This window comes from Varanus komodoensis, unplaced genomic scaffold (genome assembly GCF_004798865.1).
Source record: "Varanus komodoensis strain SLA01 unplaced genomic scaffold, ASM479886v1 scaffold59_1, whole genome shotgun sequence".
NCBI classification, from domain to species: Eukaryota; Metazoa; Chordata; class Lepidosauria; order Squamata; family Varanidae; genus Varanus; species Varanus komodoensis.
In genome coordinates this window covers 804998-819222 of record NW_025336221.1, presented here as the reverse complement: position 1 = coordinate 819222, position 14225 = coordinate 804998, and the positions used below count along the sequence as shown (strand labels likewise).

The window sequence follows — 14225 nt, the reverse complement described above, 5'->3', positions numbered from 1 at the left end:
CATTTGGCAAGAGCATCAAGGTGGTTTTGCCTTTCTTGCTGAGAAGCTTGCTGAACGGAATCAGTTGCCTGGGTTTGGAGGACACAGCAACCCGTTGTTGGCACAACAATCCCTAAAACAAGTCATGGCTTATCAGGCTGTCTTGTTGCCCACAAATAGGCCACCTTCTGGGAAACAGTCTGCATTCACTTGTCACCCACAATGGGTTTCTGTATTGCAAAAAACTAGTCAATATTGGTTGAAGTGAGAGAGCTGCATAGGGCTTATTTGGAAAGAGAGTCTGGAAGCAACTTTAAAATGTCTAAAAGGATACAGAAGAAATCCTTGAAACTTTGGGACAAGTGGAGAAAGATCTGCTTCCCTCCCGATGTTTTGAACTACAATGCGCACCATTCCTTACCATTGAAAAGGATGACTGTTGGCCAGGCTGAGTGGGTCTGATGGGAGTTGAAATCCAAAACAGACAGAAGTTGGGTAGGCTGATCAAAGACAAACCTAAAATACGGAGTGTTGGCACTTACTTTGGCAGTGGTGAACTAACAACTCTTCTTTCTCACTTGTAGCATCCATATTGTGCAACAGCTTGCCTTGAAACGTGTGCTTGGCCTTTCACAGCCTTGTTCTCAGCAGGTGGTGAAGATAATTTGATTCTTGGAATTTTGTCTCTTTGATGTTTTAAATGTTTTTTGTTTGCTTGTTTTTTTCTTGCTGTTTAGTATTTAAGGCACTGGCAGTACAGCTTGGTATCAAAAAGTAAGATAACATGTTTCTATAGAGCAAATAAATAGTAATATTCTACAGGAATATACATACAATCAGTGACTTACAGGAACTCTTAAAGGTTGCAATTGTATAAATGATTATATTGGGCTGCAGGCAATTGCCTCTCCACATGGTTAGTAGTAATTGCACAGTGCAAGTTAAGTGGCAATGCTGTGTTAATTACATGAGTGTATCCATCCTCTTTGAACATGAGCTATGCAGTCCGTAAAAACCTGTGGTAGCGCTCCAGCAGTATGCACCTGAAGGAATGCCTTTCCCTGTGCCAGCCTGCTGTTGTGTTCAGAACTTCAGGATAGGTGGTTCTCCAGGTGCCCTTTCACTTCTTGCTTGTCAAGTGGGGGAAAATCCTTCTCTGTGGTTCCCTTTTGTGGAACACATCTTCTTGTGGGAATGTGGTGGCTCCAACCTTGCAATTGTTTCAATCCTTTCCTGTTTGTCTGAGCATTTTAAACAGGTCACTCTGTCTTACAATAAGATAGCAGAAGGGAGAGAGAGAGAAGAACCGTTCTACAGGTAGGAACACTACATTTAGGGTGGGGGGAAGAGGCAGTACCCAGGCAGTGCCTCCCTGTGGCCCCTGCACAGCCTCCAGATGCCCATAGGATTATTCAGGGTCCCAGTTCTGACCTTGGGAACTCACTCTGGCATGGCTGTGCCTCCCCTGCATTGGCTTCTTCTCTGAGTGATTGTGCGGTTATTCCAGGAGCCCTTGCATAGGGTGCTCATAATCCTGTAAAGGGCTGCAGGCAGCTGGACTGGATTACACCCTCAGTTTTTGGAATACTTCTGCTAACTTCTCTTTCGTTGTCCCACGACACTTGGTCCCCGGATTAAGAACAAGTTGCGTTCCTGAAGTCGTCTTTAAGTCAAATTTGTATGTAAGTCAGATCACATATATAAAAAAGCATATAAAACACTTAAGAAACACTTCCAGATGCACTAAAACATCTTAAACAAAATATAGCATTTTAATAACAATAATAATACAGCAATAATAAAGTAACTACAGGTACTGGAGGGAGAGAGAGAGAGAGAGAGAATTGGATTGTTGAATCCAAGGCCTAATCCTTTCCCAGTGACATCTCACCTTTCTCTGATCGCTTTATTATTTCCATGTTAGTTTTGATTCTGACTGTTTCTCTTTTCTCTGATAAATTGTGTGCCCTTGCATCAGATTTACACTAGTTCCAACTTTGCTGCTCACCGCTTTTTCCCTCCTCCCCCTTTCCCTCCTCCCTTCCCTTCCTCCTTTTTTCAACTTGCCTTCCAGCCATCACTTAAGTAGGCATTCTTCTTAACTTGGAGGTTTGTACCTGGGGGACTGGGTTTCTAACTCTATCGTGACAGTGAAATTGGAATGTGGAAATCAGATCTCCAATCTTGCTTCTCTTTTTCAGGTTTTACTTCCCTTGAACCAGTATAGCAATGTAGAGTAAGAAAATGTTTGGTTGCTTACCATCTTGCATAGACAATGCCACCAGGCTTTGCAAGTGTGCTTTAAAAGAGCAGCTCCATAACGTGTTTGTCAGAAAATGTGGTCATGTGCCATAACTTTTAGAGAAGTGCCCTTCTATCATAACTTAAGTATCAGAATGGACAAAATTACTATGGGACTTGTTTACATCAGCCTATGACTGGCAACTCAAATCATATGTAAAGCTTCCAAATATTTTGTTAAACCATGGTATAGAGTTGCTTGTCTGTTCACCAGGTTATGATGTTTGGAATTGTTTAGTCTGCTTTGGTTTTCTATCAGCACAACAAATCATTATTTAGAACTGCATGTTGGGTTTTTTTAAACCAATTGTTTGAATATTGTTCAGTTGTTCAAATATTGGAGAAACAAAGGAGAAGAGCAAAAAAGCATTTGAGATTGAAGTCTAGGGTGTTCAGCTACAAAGCTCATCTTGTCCATTACTCTTAGGGGCCATTTGAAGGGTTAGGAGAAGACTGGAAGTATAACTCAGCCAGGTAAACTGTGTAGGGTTAAGGTTTTTATACTGTTTAAATCTGATCGGTTAGCTAGATGATCAGTTTTGTATTACATGGGAAAAGTACAGTGTAAAGCTGGCTTGCAGAAAGATAAGATACAAAAGTAAACAATACTTTCAGTAGTGTACTGCACAAGCAAAAGCTAGGTTCACACAACACAGCAAACAACCATGAGTTGTCTTCACAGCATGTGGATTTTTTGCCCAAACTTGCCAGTCAGATGATCACATGATTATCTGGGCAAGTTGGTTTCCACTTTCCCCGCTCTGCCTCCCAGCCTCACCACACACCTCAGCAGCCCCCATGAGCAGAATCCCTACCCTTTTCTTATTCTCGCCTGCAACTACAGCAGCCTCCTTTTGCTTTGTCCATTGCCGTCCTGAGATGGGTTCCCCTCTTCCCCCACCAGAGTGTACCTGCATGTCTGTGAATAAATACACTTCCTAGCTATCCCAGTCCCACAGAGATTTTTAATGAAAATAAACAGTTTCACTGTGATACCCCCCTGCTCCTCTTTTTCCAAAACGTAGCAGGGAGACAGACACATCAGTTGTCCAGTGAAGTGAGCAATGATGCCTCTGTGCTAGGAAGCTGAAAGCAGTAGAGATTGCTGGCTAGGAGCAGCCACCTCCATGGCTGTTTCCATGCTAACTTTGGTTAAGATGGTGAGCCCAGGGTTTGGACAGCCAGAGAAGCCACGGTGAAGCTCTTCTCTTAGGCCACACCTTTGGTTCTCTGTGTGGTTTCAGAAGACTGATCAGGCCATGCAGGAACTCTGAAACTGGGTCTGTATAACACAACAAACCCACAAAGTTTTCACTATGGCTTCATCTATTGTCCAAACCTGCCCAAAGCATATTTTAGTGCTTCGTATCTTAAAACAGTATTAAATATCAACAAATTATATTCAGGATATTAGAAGGCTACTAACAGGCTCCACAAATGGAACATTCTTTTCTGTCAGTGCTAGTCCTTTGATAAAATACAGTTTGGAAAATGGATTACCCCCAGACTAATATATATGTTTTGGCATATTGTGTTGCTGTCAAATAAAACAAGATTCAGGATGGATGCTACCAAATGCTTTGTCTCTGGAACATGGTTTGCTTGGCACTAAGTAGAATTGTCTGTGAGAGACATACAATGGATGATCTGAATTTAGCATCCTTGGAACCTTTTAGGGACATGACTTCTAATTGTGTATTCTCTTTGTGTCACAGGGAAACACAAGACTAGCAAATGTAACCTTTAAACAGCAGGCATGGAACAGCTGCATAAATTGTCAAATGTCACATAAAGCATTGTCAAAGCAAAGCACAGCCAGTTCTTTTCTTTAATCTGAATTTATTTATAACATAAAAATGAAGATAAAACAAGATTCTATTCCTAATTACAAGCAGCAAGGGGAGGCAGAATCACTAGTTAATTCATCTGTGTGCGGTAGGAGCGGACTTCAGCTGCCTTGCACACGCTATACATTGCCTGTGGGAAGAAGGGACTTTAACCATAGTCACTAGCGGAGAGATAGCAGGAGGGCATGTGGCTATGTCTTTCCTAAAACATAGAGGTTGCAGCCTGTAGGAAGTGCAATAAAAGCTTGGCCAGGTCCACTCCACGAAAATCAGCAATTTGTCTTATTAGGATTTCGCTGGACTCTAAACTGGAGGTTTTAGGCTTGCTTGTGGTGGCGAGGCAGGTGAGAATTGTGGCATCACAACTCTCCAGAATCACACCATTATCAGCACACCGGACTTTTGTTTATAAACCTGGATATTGGAAGGCAGCCTCCATCTCCCCACCTTTCCCGCAGTTTTCCTCACTGGACACTATTGGAAGGGAGGAGGTGGCAAACCCTTGCATGATGCACTGCTTGGTGAGCTGGCAGGCCTACACTCATGTAAGGCCAGGGCCCTGCCTTGATGAGGCCAAGCAGCAGCCAGATGTGACTTCCATAGTCATTCTCTGGTGCACTGTGTATGGAGAAAGGCACTTGAGCCTGCAGATATGGATAGAAGAGGTGGAAAAGGGGTGCAGTGGGGAAGTTCCTTTCCCACCTCCCGTTTTTAATTTTCTCTGCCTCATTTGCATAGGAAGGGCAGGGTACATTACTGCCTCTGGAGGCGGCCTGCTCTGTCAATTATGAGCTTGGTCCACATGAGGAAGCTGTTGCTTTTGTAGCCAGTATGTGGAATAGTCAGTCCATCAGGTGTTGCTCAAGCTTCACACTCCAAATGGGAGCAAGGAATTACATGCACCACAGTTTCAGGAAAATACTTCCTGTGCGGGTGAAATTGGAGGAGACTTAAATAGGTTAACATTATTTGCTTGAAGCAAGTTTTTAATTAGAGCTCTAAGATATACTGCTTTAGTAAATAAATTTACTTTTTTTAAGGGTTAGAGGCAATGTATCCTTAAAAGGACAACCTTTTGTTGTTCGGTTCTCCTGATCCCTTCACCTGATTTTTACACCAATTAATACGCATCAGATTCTTATACTGACATACTGCCATGGTTCAAAGGAGATTTTAAACTAGGGATGGGTGACCTCTGGTCTTCCAGACATTGTTGAACTACAGCCCCCATCATTCCTTGATAAGCATGCTGGAGTCCAGCAACAACAGCTGCAAAAAAGCCAAACACTATTTTGGGATGCATAAATAGAAGTATCACTTCCCAAAAAAGAGAAGTACTCATTCCCCTTTACTCTGCACTAGTCAGACCTCACCTGGAATACCATGTTCAGTTTTGGGCACCCTGGTTTTTAAAAAGATGCAGAAAACTAGAAAGGGTTCAGAGGAGGGAAACAAAGATGATTCAAGGTCTGGAAACTAAGCCTCATGATGAGAGGCTGAGTGAGCTGGGCCTGTGAGCTGGGCCTCAAGAAAAGAAGACTGTGAAGGGATACCATAGCATTCTACAAGTACCACAAAAGCTGTCACAAAAAGGAAGGAAAAGACTCTGAGTATAGGCCATGGGACAGTGAACTTAATCTACAGCACACCAGGTGCAGGCAAGACACAAGGAAAAGCTTCCTCACTGTCAGAGCAACACAACAGTGGAACCAGTTGCCAAGAGAGGTGCTGGGCTCTCCCACACTGGAGACGTCTAAGGCGGAACTGAACAGTCATCTGAGTAGGATAGAGTGACTGGCATCCTGCACCAGCAGGACGTTGGACCCGATGACCTCCTTGGCCCCTTCCAAGCCTACTATTCTATGAATCTGGATGATCACATAGACAACCCAACCCCACCCCGCCCTATGCTCTAGTTTGTTTTCGCTAGCGTTTGTCAAATAAGGCATGGCCTGGTTTGCAGAAGTTCAAACAAATGGATTTGTTTCATTAATGTTGCTTAGTTATCCCAACCTCTTCAACAAATACCCACCTATAATACCAAAAAAGCTTTCATCTGGTCTCATGCCAGTGGCAGACTTCAGAAACAGAGCAGGAACTTTAGCTGCCCTTGACATGACCCTGAGGGAAGGGAACACTCTTAAAGCTTCCTCCTTGCCCCATTCCTCCCCCCACCCATCCCTAGTTGCTTACCACAAAGGCTTGCTGGCTTCCTATTAACTCCTTCCTCCCAACTTTAGTTCAGTTCAATCAAAAACTAAAAGGAAAAGGTCATTTGTTGATTCCCCAGAATAGCCAGTGAAGAAGCATAAAGCTGGATTTTTGTAAAATGTGGTTCTGATTCAGTAGTCTAACTGGATGGTTTCCAAAGCAGTCCAATTTCCAAATTGGAATGTAATTTAAGTGGAGTCCAAACCAAATCTTGTGGTCAGTGCACATTCCAACTTAGAATATAGCGGGGGTGCTGAAATGATTTAGTGAGAAATAAGTGGGTGGTTCTGGAGTACACATGCTGAACTGGTGACATAGCTTGTACCCATTATTATACACGAGTACCCGTGATCCCCTTGCAAGGCTGCTGTGGAGCTGGGCAGTCAAGCTGGAGAAGGGGAACTTGTCAGCAAAGAAGAGTGACACAAATGGACCTAGGATCTGAGCAGGGTGGAGGAGGTCTGAGATAGCTGCCTGAACACTTCCATTTTCAAGCCACTCTTCCTTTACTTCTCTGGAGGAAGGCTTGTGAACTTTTGCTTATGTTCAAACCACATCTTACTTGATTTCCATCCAGCATGAGCACACAGACTTTCCTGCACAGTTACTTTCCCACCCATCCCCTTCAGAACTTCCTACAATCTCCGAAAAACCACTCAAGAGCACTGGGAACCTTCTGAAATAGTGTGCAATGGAACTTGTGGGTTGAGAGGGAGAATTCATGCAACTCTGGGGCCCTGAGTTCTAGTCCCCACTCAGCCTTGGAGCCAACTGGGTGACTTTGGGCCAGTCACAGGCTCCCAGTCTAACCTACCTCACAGAATTGTTGTTGTGGGAAAAGATTGAGAGCAGGAGGAGGAGAATTATGCAAGCCACTTTGAGTTTTTTGTAAGAAAAAGTCAGGATATAAATCTAATAAATAAAATTCTGGCTGTCACACATCTCTTGCCTTGCGCATGATATTCCAAAGCTCTAAGCTGCAAATGCATGACAAGAGCCAGCAAGGTATCAATACCCACCCTGATTATGCGTACAGTGCCTGTGATCCATTTAATCTGTACACACACTGAAAATTGTGCAGGTTGGGCACTCGAGCAGTGAACACAGCCCTGCTTTTTCCTCTTCCCACACCATCTCCATGGCCATGTCCCCAGGTGTGTTGTATACACAGAGCTTATTACAAATTTCATTACAGTAAAATTTGCTACAAATGTATAGAATACACAAATAAGAAAATGGAAAGTATTTGATAAGTTTTTCAAAAGCAAAAGATGCAGAATTTACTGATACAATGAAACCAATTAATGACATTTTTCTTTCTTATGTAAATATAATTCTTCTCAAAAATCAAAGAATGTTTTTCTAACTCTGAATTGATATTGAGCAATGATTTGTTCCTTGCTCATGAACTTTGTTGTTTCTCAGATAAGTGAGCTCCAATAAACATGTTCTTCAATATAATTATTTGAAATGAATTTCCTGAAGTGTGATTTATAACAATAGGTTTGCAGAAATTGCCTTGTTAAAAGCCAAAGCAAAGTAAAACTTACCGTTACCTCAGACCCTATTAAAAAAGCTTTGCTCTTTTCAAAGCGGATGGCCTTTCTGCTTTTCCTTTTAACAGAAAAGACCAAATATTATATATATAGTTCAAGGCATGCATCTACCAATGTTGTTGCCACAGGCAGGCATACATCTAATTCAGGCAACCAGCAGGGAAGGCTTTTAGCATACTTCACCACAGGGATAATACATTTTTAAAGAAGTCATAGGAAGTTACACAGGGAGGAAAAGAGTGTTCTTTCCAAATCAGTGCCAGTCTTTCAGGCTCAGTGTCATGGGTTGATGGCGGGTCAGCCCTACCATGAGGGGTGTGAGGAAATTGCATCAGGTGACAGATGCAGAGAAGGGCTGCCAGGAGCTGGAGGAGAGAGCTGTGGACGATGGAGTCTGCACTATTCCCCCTTCCCCAAGACAGCCTGCAGAGTGGTGGAAGATGCTGCCCCATAGGCAGTGCTGAAGAAAGACTCGGTCCAGTCAGCTTCTCTGCACAGGCACTGGGAAGGAGCACTATCTTCTCCTTTGTCCTAAAGTAACAAAATACCCTGGGCCGGCCCTGGCTGGAAGCAGGAGCTACGCTGCATGCATTTGTTCCACCCCGTCTTCCTGCTCCATACTGCTGCCATGGCAGGAAGCAAGACCCGGGAGAGCCTGGCCTTACAGGATGCTAGAAAGACAGATTGGTGACCACGCCTGTCTAAAATCTTTAAATCTGTCATTCAAGGCAGATCGGTTCTTCTGATACTATAGATCAGCTTCCCAACCTGGTGCCTTCCAGATATTTTGGATGACAACTTCAAGCAGTACTGGACATTGGCCATGCATTTTGGAGAGGAAATCGAAAACATCTGGAGGGCGCCAGGTTGGTGAAGGCTGCTATAGGTTGGTACCATTTGAAACAATAATATTTGTCATAAGTGAATTGCACCTGTGTGTATTATGAGGGACTTTATTTTGTCCACAGAGCAGTCATCCTAAATTATATGTAGTGCTATAGAGAGTTATGTTAAATTTTAAAAAAACAGCTTGTGGTAGTTAAATACATACATCTTTCAGATGTTTCCTATTTATGTTGATCTCTTTATTTGCTTTAACAATAGTTGCCCAATATTACTTCTGACTACAATACTTTTTCTCCTCTCCACCCACTACTCTGGATTCTGAATGAATATCGAACACTGCAGATTATAATATATTTTATGTCTGTGTTTAGATTTATAGCTTCTTCCCATACTCAAAGATCAGGTGGATTTGATTTTAAATGACGAGTCAGTAGGACTAGATTTTCTACATAGTTTTCATGCATTCCTGCCTTACCCATAGGTAGAGAAACTTCATTAAAAATTCCCAAACTGGATCTCCTTTATGGCCTTCTGCCATTATAGACTTTCTCCTCCAGGGAAAGAATAATATGATAAACCTCAGGCTAGACACAAAGATCCAAAGGTTTGTGGAGTATTCTGCTCAAAAGGTTTCACTTTCATTTTTCTTACCTCCTCACACTTCTTGTTCAGACCTATTCCACTCCTAACAATCTTTCTCTGTTCATTGACTTTTTGAAATATACCACTTAAGAGGTAAGACGTCAATTCTGTATACATTGATGGACAAAGGAATAATGGGATTAGGGACTTTTTCTGTATGTTTATTTCATTACATTTTTGCTGTGAAGAAGAGGCATGTGGTCTCCACAGACATAAATTCACAGCTCTGAGAACTGTAAAACCAAGCGTCTTCTAGAGAGAAAAATTTCCCAATAATCTTGCAGAAACCTCTGGAAGAGCATGACATTGGGAATGGGGTAATGGAATTCATTTACCAAAAAATGTTAACATTGCATGAATATACAGCCTTGTGCCGCATAATAAAAAATAATCCTTATTACATGATGAATAACCTTTGGACTATAATGTATCTTAATAGAAAACTATCTTGGGATAGATTTTTCCCTAAAAAGCATTTTATTTTTTAAAAAATCCAATTAAAATTTTAAAATACATTTTTTATTTTCTTTTAAATCATTGATTTTTATCCACCCTACTCAGTTTTCAACAAACAGGTCTACTGCAATTATGTATAGTTTGTACCTTAAGTGCTAAGGAAAGAGAAACCAAAATTAATCCCAAAATATTATGTTACCTTTTTAAAAAAAGTACCATAGTTGCTCAACTAAGCTGAAATAATCACAGTAAAAGCAGCACCCTTTTTTATGAGAAGGCAAAAGACCTGCGTCTGTTTGAACAAGCAAAAGCAGAGCTTGGAGGTTCCAATAGTACTAAAAATATATCGGGAATCAGTAGAAACCAGAGTTATTTATTTTAATGATTATAATGGGCTTAAGAATAAATTAATGCAAGCTATCCATTAATAAATGTAGGGTAGTGATTAAAGAAATATTCATAAGTATAAAAATATTCTGTTCACATTTATTTAGTTTATTTACAAAATGTATCTGTTGTTCCTGCTCTTCCTGAATGGAGTGTTAGAGGCACCTCTGTTATGTGGCATACCCCGTCTTTTCTCATAGTGTTGTCTCTGGTCGCATAGGTTGTGTGGGTTTTCGGAGGAGCTGCACAACCCTGCAAAACCCATGAAAGGAGACAAAAGCAGGTGTGCAGTGCACACAGTGATGCCTCTGTGATATACCATCTTCAACTCACAGGCTCCCCCCCCCCACCATGTCTTTTTCACCCAGGGCTAGCTTGAGGGGTCAAAACCTGCCACAAAACTGGTTTGACCAGAGACAGTGATAGGGTACAGCAAGATGTGTTTGTGTTATGAGTACAGACTGCTCTATAGCACAGGTTCCCATACGATGGCCATGGGGGTACGCATGAGGCACTTTCCTCCCTGTCTCCTTCCAAAAAATTGTTTTACTAACAATCTTGACAAATATTAGTGCACTGACTACTCCATCCAGTTCCTGAATCTGCTTCAGATCACCTGTTTGGCAGAGGCAGGCAGGCAGAGAAGCAAATCTTTGCTTCCTGGACACTCCCAATCTTTGGCCCACAGAGACGTTTCCCTGTTGCAGTCTCTCTCTTTGTTCACCATTTAAAGCCTTGCTATTTCCCCCCCCCCTACAACCCCTTTTCTTGCTATTTCTTTCCTTGCCTGTCCCTAGCTGCCTTCTTTTCCTCCCTTTTCAGCCTCTTGCCTTGCTGTTATCCCCTCCACTTCTTTGTCTTGCTATCTTCCCTTGTCAGGCTCTAGGCTCACGATTTCTCCTCTCCGCTTTAGCTCAGTTTTGATTAGCCAGGCCTTGTGACAGCCACTATGTGACTAGCCATATCTTCCCTGGAGGGCATCTATGAAACCCACAGCAGTTTCTCAAATTCCCAAATGTCCTCATGGGATACTCTGCTCTACAGTATTCTTCGAAATGTCTAGAAAAAATCTTGCTTGTATACAGTCTAATCATTCACTGCTCTACTGTCTGTTATGCCTCACTTGTACTTGCTGCTTTTTCTGATAATCCAAAAATTATCACATTAGAATAAATATACCTGTAAAGGGCTTTCATCTGGGGGATCCAACCCACTGTATTCCTCTTGCCTTCTAATTGTAGACATTTTAAATACAAGCCCACTCTAAGTACTGTGGATGGAATGGGACTGCATATTTATGCCTGTAGCATATCAAGCTCCACTTATTGGCCTGTAGCATTTGGACAGAGTCTGATGCTGAGCTGGGGAACTGGGGGAGTTACTCCACAAAACCCATGTGTCTTTGGAAATGACTGTATTTTCGTCTCTGCCTGGTATGCACATTTGTTGAACATTGTAATCTCTATTGTTATGGCTGGGGCAGCTTGTTCTTTGGGACCTTCTATTGAGACTGTCAGAAATGCAAAGCTACAATCTTTCTTTGTTTGTTTGATTCCATATTATTTGAAAGGATTCTCTGCTTCCTCCGTATTCCATAATATAAAAGCATACACTGTAGACCGGTCAATGGTGAAATTGTCCTTGGCTTCCACATTGTGAGTCGCACAATGAATTATCGTACCATGTACAGTTTTACTGAGGAAACCATCTCCATGGGTGAAAGAATCTCAGAAACTTATAAGTATTCCACTATAACAAAGTTCCTGTTGTGAATGCATTAATTTATACTAAAATCCACTGTGCACTCAGTAGGCATGGTTTAAAATAATGCAACAGTTACTTCACAAGGTTAGTGCCCTAGTGTACACATCTGTTTTTTATACAGCACTTCAGGATGCAAAGTTCATGTTGTAATTCTTTGCTGTTTATATTACAATGGAGCCGATTGTACATTTCTGAAAGTACTCTGTCAATTTCCAATGCAGATAATGATCCAATTTGTACATGGTGGTGTCAAACTATGGGTTAACTAACCCACAATCTGCCACAGTGCATGCTGGGCACATTCTATAGCCTTCTTGAGTATTTAACCCCCCACCAATCAATTGTTGCCAAGAGATGTCTGAACCTGGGCACTATAAGGTACACAACCCACAGTTAACTACTAACTGTAGATGAATTGTGGCTGGGTTCAAATGTCAGAACAAGCAATCTGCGTGGTTTCCACAGTGTGCTGTTTTTTGCCTGGATGTGCCTGACAGATGATTAAGTGGTTTCTATGCTAACATTGTTTCTACTTCTTGCATATCCCCTCAGTCACCACACTTGTAATTCAATCCCATACTAGAGGTCTGGAGCAAGTCCTACAGCTGCTGCTCTTCCCAGGAGACTGTGGTAGCTACATACTAGGACCACAGAAACCACAGTGCTGGGTCTGGTTGACCAGAGAAACTATGATAAAGCATAGAACCCATAGAACAGACCATTGTTCCTTATAATGGTTTGTAAAAACCAACCGCAGCATGCCAAAATATCACAACAGGGATTGGACAATAAAACAGATCATCCTGTGCAAGAAACCACTGAGGTTTGTCATGTTGTACAAACTCACCCTCTGGGTTGTAGCACTCATGATTAACCTCTAGACATTGTGAATCAATCCGATTGGCCTGACTGGGGGCTGAATATTCAAAATGGCTGCAGAATTCACCCAGCCGGAGCAATGGCAAATTGTGAATTAATTAACATTTAGATCATTATGTCAATTGTAAGTTGGCACAGTACTTTCAGAAATGTGTGTTCAAAAATTAAGTATGACATATTCTTGATATCTAGCTTTTTGTATTTCTTACATTTTTAAACTAGGGTTCAGCTTTCCTAAACAGCTTTTTCATGTTGAAATATGCTTTGTAAGCATATAGAGATTGGCATTTGCAATTTCATATACTGTTATAAAAGGTATAGAAGGGGAACAAAAGAAAACCACAACAGCACTTTAGTTGCATATATAACTACTTTTACATTTAATTTCAGTGATCATTGCTAGTGTTTCACACCTAGAAAAACTCCACTAGAAATATATGTAGTTAAATTGAAATCAAACTCCATTCTGAAAGTAATTAACTGTGGCTCTTCTGCAGTTCTAATATTTATCTGGATAGTTGACAATTCATCTGTGTTGTAGCAATGCTGATGATAAATTTTCCAGTATTTGAGGCAAGGTGCCTATGCGACCCATTTGCTGGGGAACTTGAGCAGAAGGGTGTTCTCACACTTACATCCTTCTTGTGGGATCCTGTGGGCAGCTGACTGGCCACTTCACAAAAAAAGAATGCTGGGCTAGATGGATCATTAGTCTGATCCAGCGGGGCTCTTTTTATGTTCTTATTTCTTGATCCACTAGGAATTTGGACCACTACTTAGAGCACAGCTTGGCTATTCCCAGTGCGACTTACCAAGCTGGTGGGTCTCCCACATACTCCTTTCTTTGCAATCTATCTGGACAAGGAAGGGGGAAATTGCTGTTCCTACACTGCTGTTAATAGGGCCAGGATGGTGATTTTGATGGGATGACTGAGTAGGAGAGGTGAAAGCCTGTTCCAATCTCCATTTATCCTGCTTCTGAGATTGTAATTTTCTCACTAGCTGTAGGCAAACAGAAGCCTTGATCGATGACAATCACTAGGTATGGAAGAGATAAAACTATGTACAGATGTTTTCAAAGGAATATTCAAGAAGTGTTGGGGATTCCTTTGTAATACTGTAGGTTTCCCATTTTTATAAAGCCGTGTTTCATGTAAATTGTAGTGCTCACTTCTGGGACAGATAACAGTCAGCATTTCTGAGGTTCTCCTTTTTAAAAGTCTCATATAGGCTGGTTCAGATTATTGTAAACAACTATATGTAGAGTGGCCCCAAATGGGCATGGCTGTGTACAGGCAGAAACACTGGGTCTGTCACATCCATAGATACGACAGACATGCCTAGATCATGGTGGCAT

General features: G+C 41.7%; 1 protein-coding gene across 2 annotated transcripts in view; it reads left to right on the top strand.

Annotated features, from left to right (window-relative positions):
* Positions 1-14225, top strand: part of PITPNC1 (phosphatidylinositol transfer protein cytoplasmic 1) — a 154650-nt gene that overhangs the window by 61407 nt on the left and 79018 nt on the right. The gene's annotated exons all lie outside the window — the stretch shown is intronic.